This window comes from Sinocyclocheilus rhinocerous, unplaced genomic scaffold (assembly GCF_001515625.1).
Source record: "Sinocyclocheilus rhinocerous isolate Xijiao unplaced genomic scaffold, SAMN03320098_v1.1 scaffold2135, whole genome shotgun sequence".
Taxonomy (NCBI): domain Eukaryota; kingdom Metazoa; phylum Chordata; class Actinopteri; order Cypriniformes; family Cyprinidae; genus Sinocyclocheilus; species Sinocyclocheilus rhinocerous.
In genome coordinates this window covers 77,748-90,065 of record NW_015653505.1, presented here as the reverse complement: position 1 = coordinate 90,065, position 12,318 = coordinate 77,748, and the positions used below count along the sequence as shown (strand labels likewise).

At 37.0% G+C, this 12,318-nt stretch overlaps 1 protein-coding gene across 1 annotated transcript in view; it reads right to left on the bottom strand.

The window, feature by feature from the left end:
* LOC107716440 (vasorin-like) overlaps positions 1-7,080 on the bottom strand; it is a 19,794-nt gene extending 12,714 nt beyond the window's left edge. The window contains exon 1 of the mRNA XM_016522891.1: positions 6,894-7,080. The gene's annotated coding sequence lies outside the window, so the exon portion shown is untranslated. The remainder of the gene's footprint in view (positions 1-6,893) is intronic.
* Positions 7,081-12,318: the final 5,238 nt, after the last annotated feature.

Sequence of the window (12,318 nt, the reverse complement as noted above, 5' to 3'; positions counted from 1 at the left end):
ATCATTAAGATGTTTTTAACTTTAAACTGTTGCTTCCAACAAAAGTAGACAGTCCTCTATTCATAATATTGCTTTATCCAGTGAAAACATCAGCCTGTCTGAATCAGGAGAGAAATATGCACAGATCAAGCACCGTTTACAAAGAAAACAGTTGGTGCATTTTGATATGAGAGGACAACAGGGGTTTATGGATCATGGACTTTTAACTGGAAGTGACAGGTTGAAGTTAAAATCATCTTGATGGATTTGTTTCTTAAAAAACACAGCTTTTCGTTTCACAAGATGTTAATGATGGACAGGACTAGAGTGGTGTGGATTATTGTGATATTTTTATCAGCTGTTTGTCAAATAAGTTTTTATTTATTCATCGAATAACCTTGCAATATTCACAAGTTTCAGAATAAATTTTCTTATATGCACATAATAAAAAAATTGAACACCCTTTCCCCGGCCTGTTAATATACAATACAGTGACATTCAAAAACAACTTTTAAGTTACAATACATTGCTTTAAGGAATAGAATTCCTTAGTTTTTATCAGCTGTTTGGACTCTCATTCTGACGGCACCCATTCACAACAGAGGATACATTTCTCCAAATCTGTTCTGATGAAAAAACAAACTCTTCTACATCTTGGATGAATTTTCAGCATTTTTTAGGTGAACTATCAGTGGCGGCTCGTGGGTTTTAAAGGGGTCATATGATGCTTTTTTAAAGATCATTATTTTGTGTATTTGGTGTAACAGAATATGTTGACATGCTTTAATGTTCAAAAAACACATTATTTTTCAAATACTGTACATTATTGTAGGTCCTCTATGCCCCGCCTCTCTCAAACGCTTCGTTTTCTACAAAGCCCCCTCCTTTGACAAGCGCAGTCCGCTCTGATTGGCCAGCTGACCCAGTGCACTGTGATTGGCCGAACACCACAAGCACACGTCGGAACTGTGAAATTCGAACAAAAAAATACACATTCTGAGACATGAACTGAAATGAATTGTGAATTTTATTAACATTAAATCGTCCTCCTCCCATTTTCACCTCAAAATTATGGGGAAGCTGTGCCTCCCCTGCCTCCCCCGACGAGCCGCCACTGTGAACTATAACCTTTAATGTGAATTTGAATATGAATTTAGTGTGCCTGTAGTTTAAAGAAATTTAATTGAACGTAGTGCAAAAGGGAGAGAACTCACGGCTGGGACATGCTGGAACAAATCGCCCCACCGCCCCCTTCTTGCCCCGCAGGGGGTGTCCTGTCTTCTGACCAGCTGTGTCAGCTTGAGACTTTTCTGTGTCAGGGGCTCTAAAGACTTCAGTCTCTCAGACCAAATCTCAAATCTGATATACTGTACGATTCTGCGCAATTTTTAGGCCATTAATCAAATAATCACATTTGTGATACTGTGCATATGATCTCCTTTGTTGAAAAGGTCGGATGTTCTTGCTTCCACTGAAACACAAGATGTTCTTTTCACAAAACTCAGTTCATACAACTCAAATGCCTTTAAAACAAAGGGGCAACAAACCAAATACCAAAATACTACAAAATCAACACAGAAGTGCTGTTTAGAGCTCAACACCTCAGTCCTGAATTACATAGCAGATCTATTTACAACCACCAGCCCATTAAAACAAATAAACGAATGTGATACCAGACTCAGTTCAACTCCAGTGATGATGAGGTATGTTGGAACACGACCAAATCAATTTCTCTGCCTGTCCCGACCTGTTTGTACCATGCACGGTGACATTGGGGCTCCCTGGGAGAACATTTACCTCCTTTGAATGATGTAGCTGTTGCTTGTAATGTGTAGACATGGTGTAAGCGTGGCTAAAGTAACTAAATACTATAGGGAAGTTCTCTGTCACTCTCCAGCACACTGATCTGTTTGTGTGCTGTTGCAGCTCGCTGAAAAGCAATGAAAGACAGTCCAATACAATGTGTGTGTGTGTTTAAAAGGCTTATCTGATCCTGTCCTGGCAGTCTGCTGATGAATTTGTTTTGAGACCATTCAATTGTGGCACTGATCGATTAAAGCGTACAAGTGACCTCAGTGTGACTCTATCAGTATTCTCAAGTTAGTTTTGTGCCTTTGCCGTGTGAATATGCAGAGGGATTAGCCATTCATAATAGATGTCACTTACATCTCAAAAGGATAATTCTGTCATCATGTACTCATAATATCACTGTCTTTCTTCTGTGGAACACGAAATGAGCTTTTTTCTTCATACAATGAAAGTCAGTGGGGTCCAATGTTGTTTGGACAACATTGGACACAAAAGAAGATTTAAAGATCTTATTTTGTGATAGAATTTACATTTTTGATTGAACTATCCATGAACGTTTTTTAGCTTATAAGATTTTTTGATGTTTTTGAAAGAAGTCGGTTATGCTCACCAATGCTGCATTTATTTGATCAAAAATAAAAAGAGTTATACTGTGAAAAAATAAATTTACAATTAAAACTTTGACTCTTTTCCATTGTAATATATATTTAAAATGTAATTTATTCCTGTGATTCAAAGCTAAATTTCCTGCACCCATTACTTCAGACTTCACTGTCACTGTAATACATTTATTCAGGAATCTTTGATGAGTAGAAAAAAAGAAACGCATTTATTTGAAATAGAAGTGTTTTAAAACATTGTAAGTGTATAGTTAGTCACTTTTGATCAATTGAATGTATAGTTAGTCACTTTTGATCAATTTAATTCATAAAAAAGCTCAATGACTTTTTGAACGCAGTATGTATTTTTGAGCATCTTTACCAGTCATGTGCATGTTTAGTATGTTTGTATTATAACTCACTGTTGCAGCTTTAATATAACTCATGTAGCAGCCAAAGTAATCATAGAAGCAGATCCCTTTGATCAAACAGCATTCTCCTGAGTAACTGCATTTGAAGGACGGCAGACGGATGTTTGCTGTTCTTAACTTGTGAAAACCTGAACACCACCCAACAGACGCAGCCAAACGCCATAACTCTGTCCTCAAGCGAATAACAAGATGTTACAGTTCACATTCAGAAAGAAAAAAGATTTTAAAAAGAGTGGAAGATGTTCTCAGTGCACCTGGGAGATGTTTTACTTGCAGAGTAGGCTATGTATCCTCAAAAACGGCAAAACAATGATTGTTTTCAAACAGGTTTCTGCTTGTATCTTCTATTGGTTGAATAAACAGATAGCTCCACCCCGAACTCCCACTATTGGTCGAGCTAGTGTTGCTATGTGCTGTTGGTCGGGATGTGCAAAAAGCCAGAGTAGATGTTTTGAATCCCCGCTTCTCAGGGGATTCAATCAACAAATGGCTTTTGTAAATCTGTCTCTGCATATTAATAAAGTATTTTAGCATAGCATCCAGTCTTGTCCATGCTTATTTCTAACATTGTTCTGACCTCTGTTATGCTTTATGTGTGTGTTTACTTTTCTTTGTTTCTCTTGGCATTGGCTCTTGCCTTCACTCTGCTCATGATCACACACACAGCAGGGCTACAATCTAAACTCTGTTTTTACAAGTGGACACCATAGCAGAGCATACATAAAATAAATCCTAAAAGCCAAATCATGAGATAATACAGTACTTGAGCTTTTCTTAACCAGTCTTGCTTATCTCTTGTCAGCACTGGTGGGGAAGCTTACATTTAAGATGGATTTATATTAAATTCAACTACATTTTCTTACATTTAAGATTTATATTAGATACAATTTAAAAAAACACAAGAATCTAAAACATGGTAATGATCAGCCTGTGAAGCTACTGAAAATGTATTTCAATTACTACTTTTAGTTAGCTATTTCCAACACTCCTGGTCCAAAAGTTATTACAAAAACTAACTAAGTTAAGACCAAGTTTAGTTATTGAAGAAAACTTCAAACTCAAAAAGGATACAATTTTCATTGTACAGATTATGGAGAACATGGAGATTCTCTCCAATATGGACAATCTTGATCTGAATGTTTATTTTATATTTATTATATATTAGTTCTGATGCTTCTGTTTGTGTTCCTGAGAAAGCAATCATCCTAATTCAGGTATATTTTGTAGGCTGCCACAGACCCATATGGAATCTACGAACATCAAACTTTTTGAGCTGATTTTTGAGGTACAATTTGAAGTAAAATGTGTTAAACAGTAGCTAAAAGCATAATAAAAGAACTAATAATAATAAAAAGAACATACAAGGGCCAGGAAATACACTGAATGTGTTCCGAGCTCTCTGACACTAGTAAGGTTGAATGTTGTCCCATTGTTTCATGCTTAATGCTCCTGTATTGCAACTCTTTGTTTACCCAACACTTTAAGGAGGATTCAACCAAAGGAAAATCAAATCCCAGTCTTAGTAGGAGGGCTCATGCTTTGGCAGTCACTACTGCAACAGATTTTTGTGATTTCGAGTGATCAGTATAATCCAAACAAGAAGTGACGTGTTTCTAGAGTTTCCATCTGACCTTTAACAACAGCCAGAGTCGCACTCAAGACACAATCTTTACAATCAAAGTGTTTCTAACTAAATGACCTTCAGATGTCAGACACTTGACTCTACCACGGACTAATTAAGGCCATTCTTAACTTAGCATCTGCACACACTTATTCCTGCTCGCTGTGTCTTAACGTCCATCATGCAGTTATTAAATGTGACTGGGAAGCTCCTTTTGAGATACTCCCCTATTTAGTTGTCATGGTGGCATGACCCAAGAACTCCCTTTAATTAAATTGCTGAGACACCGCATCAGGAATGTTTGCCTGTGCTTTTTGCTTGCTCTCCTTCTATATCTCTGTCTTTGCTTTTCTCATACGCTCATCCCTCCTTCGTAGCCTAAGTACCCCCTTCGTGTTTGCCTCTCCCGAACGATGACTGGCAGCCTGCCAGCTGATCTCTAAGTCTGACCGAACAAAAATGAGAAGAACGTGTTAACATGCTTACTACAGTTATTATCACACATTACATAAGGAGAGCAGCCCAGATTACTAATGACGGATCAGATTTTACTCGCAGCTGGGTTCTTGGTCTGCTTTGACGTCATTCATAAACAATATCTCACTAAACAAGCAAATAATATCTTGGGTTTTCTGCTCAAAGGTTCAGTTGAGTGCAGTACGAATGTGTGCTTATGCAATCTGTTAAACTGTTGAAACTTTATCTGCACACAGCCAAAAAAATAAAGGTTCTTCAAAGCGTTCTTAACTCTTCCAGAAAAGTATATTAAGTTCTTGAAATGCTTATGTGGTTCTGATGGTTGACGATGAAAATAGTTTGTTACATTATAGGATCTTTAGACCAGCATATTGGTTTCTGAGTTCCTGCCAGCAAAATATGGTTTTCTAAAGGACATGCTAAAGATAAAAAAGCTAAAGTCCTCTTTAGAGAGCGTGCACTCTTAAAAAACAGGTTCTTTATTGGCATTGATGCTTCCATGAAGAATCTTTACCAACCATGGGATCTCTCCATTGCACAAAAGATTCTTTAGATTATTAAAATGTTCTTCACACTAAGAAAAGTGGTTCTTTTAAGAACTGTTCACTGGGGAGGTTTTTTTGTGAAACCAAAAAAAGTTCGTCTTTGGTATTATTGCGAAAACCCCCTGTTGGAACCTTCATTTTTAAGACTGTATGCTAAAACCTGTATAATAGGTAACTTCACAGATGCTACACCTCATATGTTATGATAATCTACTGGGTATTTAAAGGTTATGACCATTTCAGCATCTCCTTCAGACTTCTAACCAACCACTGAGCAATGAAAAGTGGCATACAGCTGAGGAGGATTACCAGAACTATTCAGAATCACTAAAATGAACGGCCAAAATCTCAGCATGTCACTCAACCCTTGCTGTAAAGTACGTCTTAATAGAGTCCTCCACAAAACTTTTCTTCTCAACTGTTGAGGTGTCTTTGAAGCAACACAGATAATGGGTTTAAAAGCCAGAATGACTGAGCATAATCTACTTTACACCCCATGCACTGTTTAACCCTTTTATATAACTTAAATTAATAACAAACAAACAAAAATGCTGTCTTGTGGCGTCCCAGCACTGTTTATGTGATATAGTCTATTTGTGCTGTCTAAAAGTGATGTAGATTGATAGCACTTTGTTTTGTAGATGTACCGACTGATAATGAACAGAACTGTTGTGGTTATCTCCTCAGGAGAACGCGACTAACGTTTAATCTAACTTTGTGGTTAAAAGCACAAAGTGGTGTTTTTGCAATCTGTTCACACATGCACATAGGTGCAACCACTCAAACCATATAAGAATGTCAGCCCCAAAACACACCACCATATTCGCACATATAACATAATGTAATAAATATGTAATGTAGTGCATGTATGTAATATAATACAGCCTAATACATACAAGTGTTGTTGTAGCTACTTTATTCACATTCTTATAACTTCCTGACTCACTATTAAGATTTGTCGCTTCAAACTAGAATGCATTCGTTATGTTTCATTATGTTTGTGTTTATTATGAGGGATAATGAGATAGAGGAACGTACTTTAATTCACAACCATTTATCACCGACCAAGCAGTTCTTGCACAATATGATATATTGACTTGGGTTACCTGGTACGAAGAGCATTATTTTAAAACAGACGTGCTTTAGTGAAGCCACTTTGAAAGCTCATGAGATCAGAAACTTTCAAGCGTTTTAACACTGTTATTCACCGTCAATTTGTTTTCGCAACAAAAGTAGCCTAAACAAAAGTTTCAGAATTAAAAATGAATTCCATATTATTATTTCCAGTGTAACACACTGAAATGTTTTGTGCAACCCAAATATAGATCTATTAAAGAACCCATAAAGATAGCCTATATTAAATATTTGTTTAATGTTTACATTCTGTCATATTCAGCGAGCATCTAAAAGAATAATTTGTTGCAGTGCTTACCTATAAAATGCGAAACGGGAAGCAAGCGTGCGTTGTTTTATCCACAAGAGACCACGTAGTGTAATAAAAGAATGACTTTCAAGACTCTTGTACGGTCATTCATTAGGCAGGAATAATTTCTCCTGAAGGGAAGCTCTGACACACATCACCATACAGCGCACATACGGAGCCTCCCCGTTCCGTACAGGTTGCGTCCAACCAGACGTCTGAACTTTAGGAACACGATGGTGTTTTTACTGCATGGCAGGAGCGCACCACCTCCAGAGTTTTAAGAAGGAGGAGCAAAACTCTTCAGGCTTGACACAACTCTCCGTCGCCGGGCTGTGGTGACAAGGGGTATGTGCCCAATAATATACCATGCTAGAAATATGCAGTGTAGCCTACACTACTGTGCGTATGCAGTAGGCAGTTTGTAATGGAATATTTCTTTAAGGTGCGGTCACATTATTTCGCGGGCAAAACTTGTCATTGTTTATTGTCAGTATAGTGTAGCCTAAATGTATGAAGCACAGCTCGCACAACACATAGGCCTATCCCTTAATCACTTTTCTTATAGTGAAAGTGTAATAACCATGTTTTTTTTTCCGCTCTTCTCTTTTTTTTTTGCATATGAATTAGCTATACCGTTTGTATAACCACAGTTTTGCTGTGATTAAACTTTTTTTTTAAACCATGGTACATTTTCGTAAGGGTTTCAAACCAAGCAGCTTCTGTTCAATGCGGAGAATTCACGGCAAAATCTGTGAGGAAATCTTTCGCCCTCAGGCAAAATTCCCATTGAAATTTCGTCCGCGAAAATTAACCGAACAACCATAAAATTAACAGATCCTTTAGTGCAGTTGTTGTTTTTACAGTAAAAATGTGGTAATTTGCTCTTTTGGTTTTTACAACAGTTACAATAATACCAGTAGCCTATCTTAGGAAATTGTTTACATGGAACTTTTGTTGTTCTCGCTTAGGTTTTTTTGTTTTGTTTTTTAGTAGCATTTTGCTTACTTGGAGGTTTACTTGTCGTGTTAAGCTCTAAGATCTGTCACTTAGTTGTATTAGTGTGAAAACAGCTATTTATAGCTTGTCTTGGGAAATCATCAATGGTGTCACTGTATACTTCCGACATTCACCCAAAGTAGCACTGAGACACCAGTGCCAAATGCCCAACCAGGACTTGAACTTGTCAAATATTTTTTAATGCAACATCACAATGCTGTATTTAGCAAACAGTGATGTAAGAAACACTTTAAGTTAGAATGGTATAGTGCTGATAGCTAGTGATGTGAGATGCATATGACTATTGGAATGCATTGCAGTTTTAAGTTGTTTTCAAGAGATGAAGTTCACTCCTCCCTTTAAATGTTTTTAATTACTAAATTGATGTGTATGCTTTGGGTTTGTGAGTTATAGACTTTGTCCATGAAGCTTTGATTCTTAAAGGGGATTTTTAGCTTTAGCCCTGTGAGTCTACAGTTTTGCTCTCTGTTTGTACCACTGGGATATTTATGAGATGACTTTGACAATGTCAGCCAAACATGAAACTCAGCTCTTAAGCCTAAGTATGAGTGTATTGTTATGTATTAAAGCAGCTCTGCTTCATGTAACTGAATGAATAAGTGTGCTGAACTTTTCAACTAGCCTTTAGTAAAAGCGTACAGTGATTATACATTTTCCTCACAGTTTATGCATGCGTGTCATGAACCAACTCACATGCAAGTGTGCAGCACTCACATACTCCATCCAAGATATCCAAATCCTAGCCAGTTATTTTGAGTTTAGTTAGTTGTGACAGAGGAGGAATGGATTGCATTTCCAAGAGGTACAGTACTGCAACAAGCAGCTATATGACTGAACCAAAGAACAAAGATAGGCCATCAAACCCTTAATATGATTAATATGATAGAAAAAAATTAAATTGCACAATGATTATTATTCATTGATTTGGAACACTCTATATAGGCACTAACTAAATAATACTTAATAATAATCAAGTATTTTTGAATAAAACAACACATTTTAACAATAATTTTTGGTACTAAATTAAACACTTGTCATATGCATTTTGGGATTTCTTAACCAGTATTTTTGTCTTGTTTTCCAGTAAAAAATATCTAAACATTCTAATAGTAAGTTACATTTAGGTGAAACGCAAGAGTTATGTGTATATTATTAATAAATATATGTATAAATATACACTATGGTTAAAAGGTTTGGGGTCAGGTTTTTTTTTACGTCTTTGAATGAAGTTTCTTATGTTCACCAAGGCTGCATTTATGACTGAACCAATTTCTTATTATTATCAATGTTGAAAACTGCTTAGCATTTTTGTTTTTCCAAGATTCTTTGATTATTAGAAAGTTCATAAAACATTTATTTAAAATCTTTACGAACCTTATAAATGTCTATACTGCCCATTTTGACCAATTTAATGTTCTTTCTGATTAGAAATTTCCAAAACATCTTACTGACCTAAGATTTGAAGGTAATATATCGAATATTATAGGCTAATATCTGTTTATCGACACACAGGATGCAGTCCTTTAAAAACTGTGTTTTTAGCGCCATCACCTGATCAGATATATGATATCTACTGTTCAAAATATCTGAAACACGGGTTCAAACTCAAAGTGTGGCCACTTGTTTAGACACACAATATGTCTCCGTCTGTCTCTCTGTAGTATAACTCTTAATATTAAAAGTCCAGGAACACTGTTGAAGTCTTTGACCTCTGCCAGACCCCTCAGCATAGCGGAAATGACTTGACTCTGTGCAATCCCTCGCTCTCTCCTCCTTCTCTCCTTTCCTCAAATCCTCAGTCAACCTATCTGCCCTCTCAGCTGTAGCAGAATTGATGCAAACATATTTAAAAAATGACAGATTGGTACTCTGTAATTTGAAACGTAACATGTTTTAATAGTTTACGACTCGTAGTATGAGTAACACAGGCCCGGCTCCAGAATCAAATCACTGAGGGTGCTTCTTAAATTAGTGAGGGTGCTTAATATATTAGTAGTGTCCGTTGCTATGGTGCAAAGAGCGGTCCGTATAATCACATTGCGATCACAAAAGATACGTTATTATAATCACTTGGCTGCACAATGAATCTCTTATTTACATCGCGTCTACACTTTGTTATAATGAGATTATTCGTGCTGAACACAACACTTGAACAAAAACTCCGGCGATTTGAGCGGTGAGTGGATTCTAATTTAATGCTTTCGCAACGAAACACACAGCGCCTTCACGACATGGCGGCAGCTAGTGGCAGCAACAATAAAGTTACACCGTCTTTCTTTGCGTGAACATTTGGGCGGCGTTATGCAAATCTTCCCACATCGTGTCGTAGACATGTGGGGACGTGTTAGAACGAGGTGTTTTAGGAGGGAGTGGACGAGTCTTAACTTTTATAAAGAATATCTCTTTGGGTTTGAGACTTTAGTCTTTGCAACTTTAGGGATTTTGTCTATTCACGAACAGCTTCTAACACTCCAAAGAGAAAGGAAAACTTGAAATCGCATCATATGACCCCTTTAAAATGTCTCTGATTAAAAAAATCAGCAGATATGTCCATTTCGTTTGAGGGTGCTTAGCACCCAGTAGAACCGGGCTCCTTTTTTGGAGCTGTTTGGTTCTTATTCATATTCTAGCCACTGTAGCAAACAGCTGTTGCTAATGCTAATTTGAAATGTTTGTGAGTTTTCTGGACTCACTGTATTTCTACAGTGTAAGTTACTCTTAAAGTCATTTCACACCACCAGCTTTCGTTTGGTGCTAAATTGTTTTTTCTCATGGAAAAAGTTAAATTGCTGAATGGAATCTGGCCTGCAGCATGCAGCTCTGTTTGTGTGTGTTTGTGTGTATTGGTTCATGTTCCTCAGGGGAGCCTGTTAAACAGCATCTGGTCCTTGGCCAAATACCGCCTGTTAGAAACCAACAAATCAGCTCACAGCCTCACACACTTCCTCTCTCTCTCTGTTTTATACCTATCTCATTCAACCAGATTTTTTTTGCCTTCTCTCCTTTAATTCTCATTATTAGCTTTCATTCCTCCCCCACGATTGTTTTACCCTTCTTCCTCTTTATGTTTACTTTACTCACTTATCAGATAGAGAAGGTCAGGCAGCCAGAACGCTGAGGTACACACACACACACACACACACACACTTTCTCTGAGTGATAATGCTTTCTTTATCACACACTTCCATGTTGTACTACATTGTAAAAAGGTTTTGATAACATACATTAAATGACATTTTAATACATGCTATTTTATAATAAATGTGTTTTTAATAATGCATAAAATAAATTAGCATGTTAGATATATCATATATTAGCATATCAGCATATTAGAATGATTTCTAATGGCTAAACCAACCAACCGACCAAACAAATTAATAAATAAATAGAATACACCTATTTGAAAAAAGATCTGTGTACACCTATTTGAACAAAAAAAGGCATTAATCCAACCCATGCTTGATGTTTAGACTCCCATTCCTGTTTTCACTCTTTTTTTCTGTTTGTGAACCCGTCTCCCTCTCTCTGTTTGCCCGTCTGTCTGGGTTCAGTTTAGTCCAGCGTGTATCTATCTTGACTGTAAACGTCTCCCTCTGCAGTATTAATAGAAGAGCATGTGTAATGATAGAACCACCTGGCTAAAACACAGCAAACGGATCTAACACATTCACATACTCTCTCTCACACACATGCTTTTCACATACTACTCAGTGCCTTATCTGCACAAACACACGCACACACTTTCCCACGCATCTAAACACAGCCTGTTACATCTCTGGAGAGTTTCCCTGCTGCTGTACTCTGTTGTAACACCAGATCCAACAGAATATCTCACATATAAATGATTATAAATAATAATTATTAAAATGGATGTGGTCTGGAATTGGTAAAATGTGCTTGGTTAAATGCTTATATTACAACTTAATTATTTATGCTTTAATATTTTGGTAACTTTGTAGCTATATTGTAGTTTGCTATTGAAATTTATATATTATATTATTGAGTACTATGTTGTGTACTATATAATATGAACTCTCTTTCTTACAGCACTGATTTGAGTTTCCCAGTAAAAGGTTTGCAGCAGGTGTGTGTGTATGGCAGCAGCAGGACTTTACCGAGGCGTCAGAGAACAGCTGTGTTTGTTCACACTCCTTCAGAGCATGCGAGAGCGGTACGTCTGATTATCAATACAGCATTCTGTATGTGTGTGTGATCCTGCTAAATGATTGTACGCAGTGGCGGACTGGCCATCTCGAGCACCGGGAGTTTTCCCGGTGGGCCCCTGTACAATGTGGGCCAGCCCATTGCGTAAATGTAATGAATGAATTACAGTATATACCAGTGGTGTGCGGTGGTGTTTTAAAATTAGGAGGCAGTTATATACATATATATATATATACATATATATATATATATA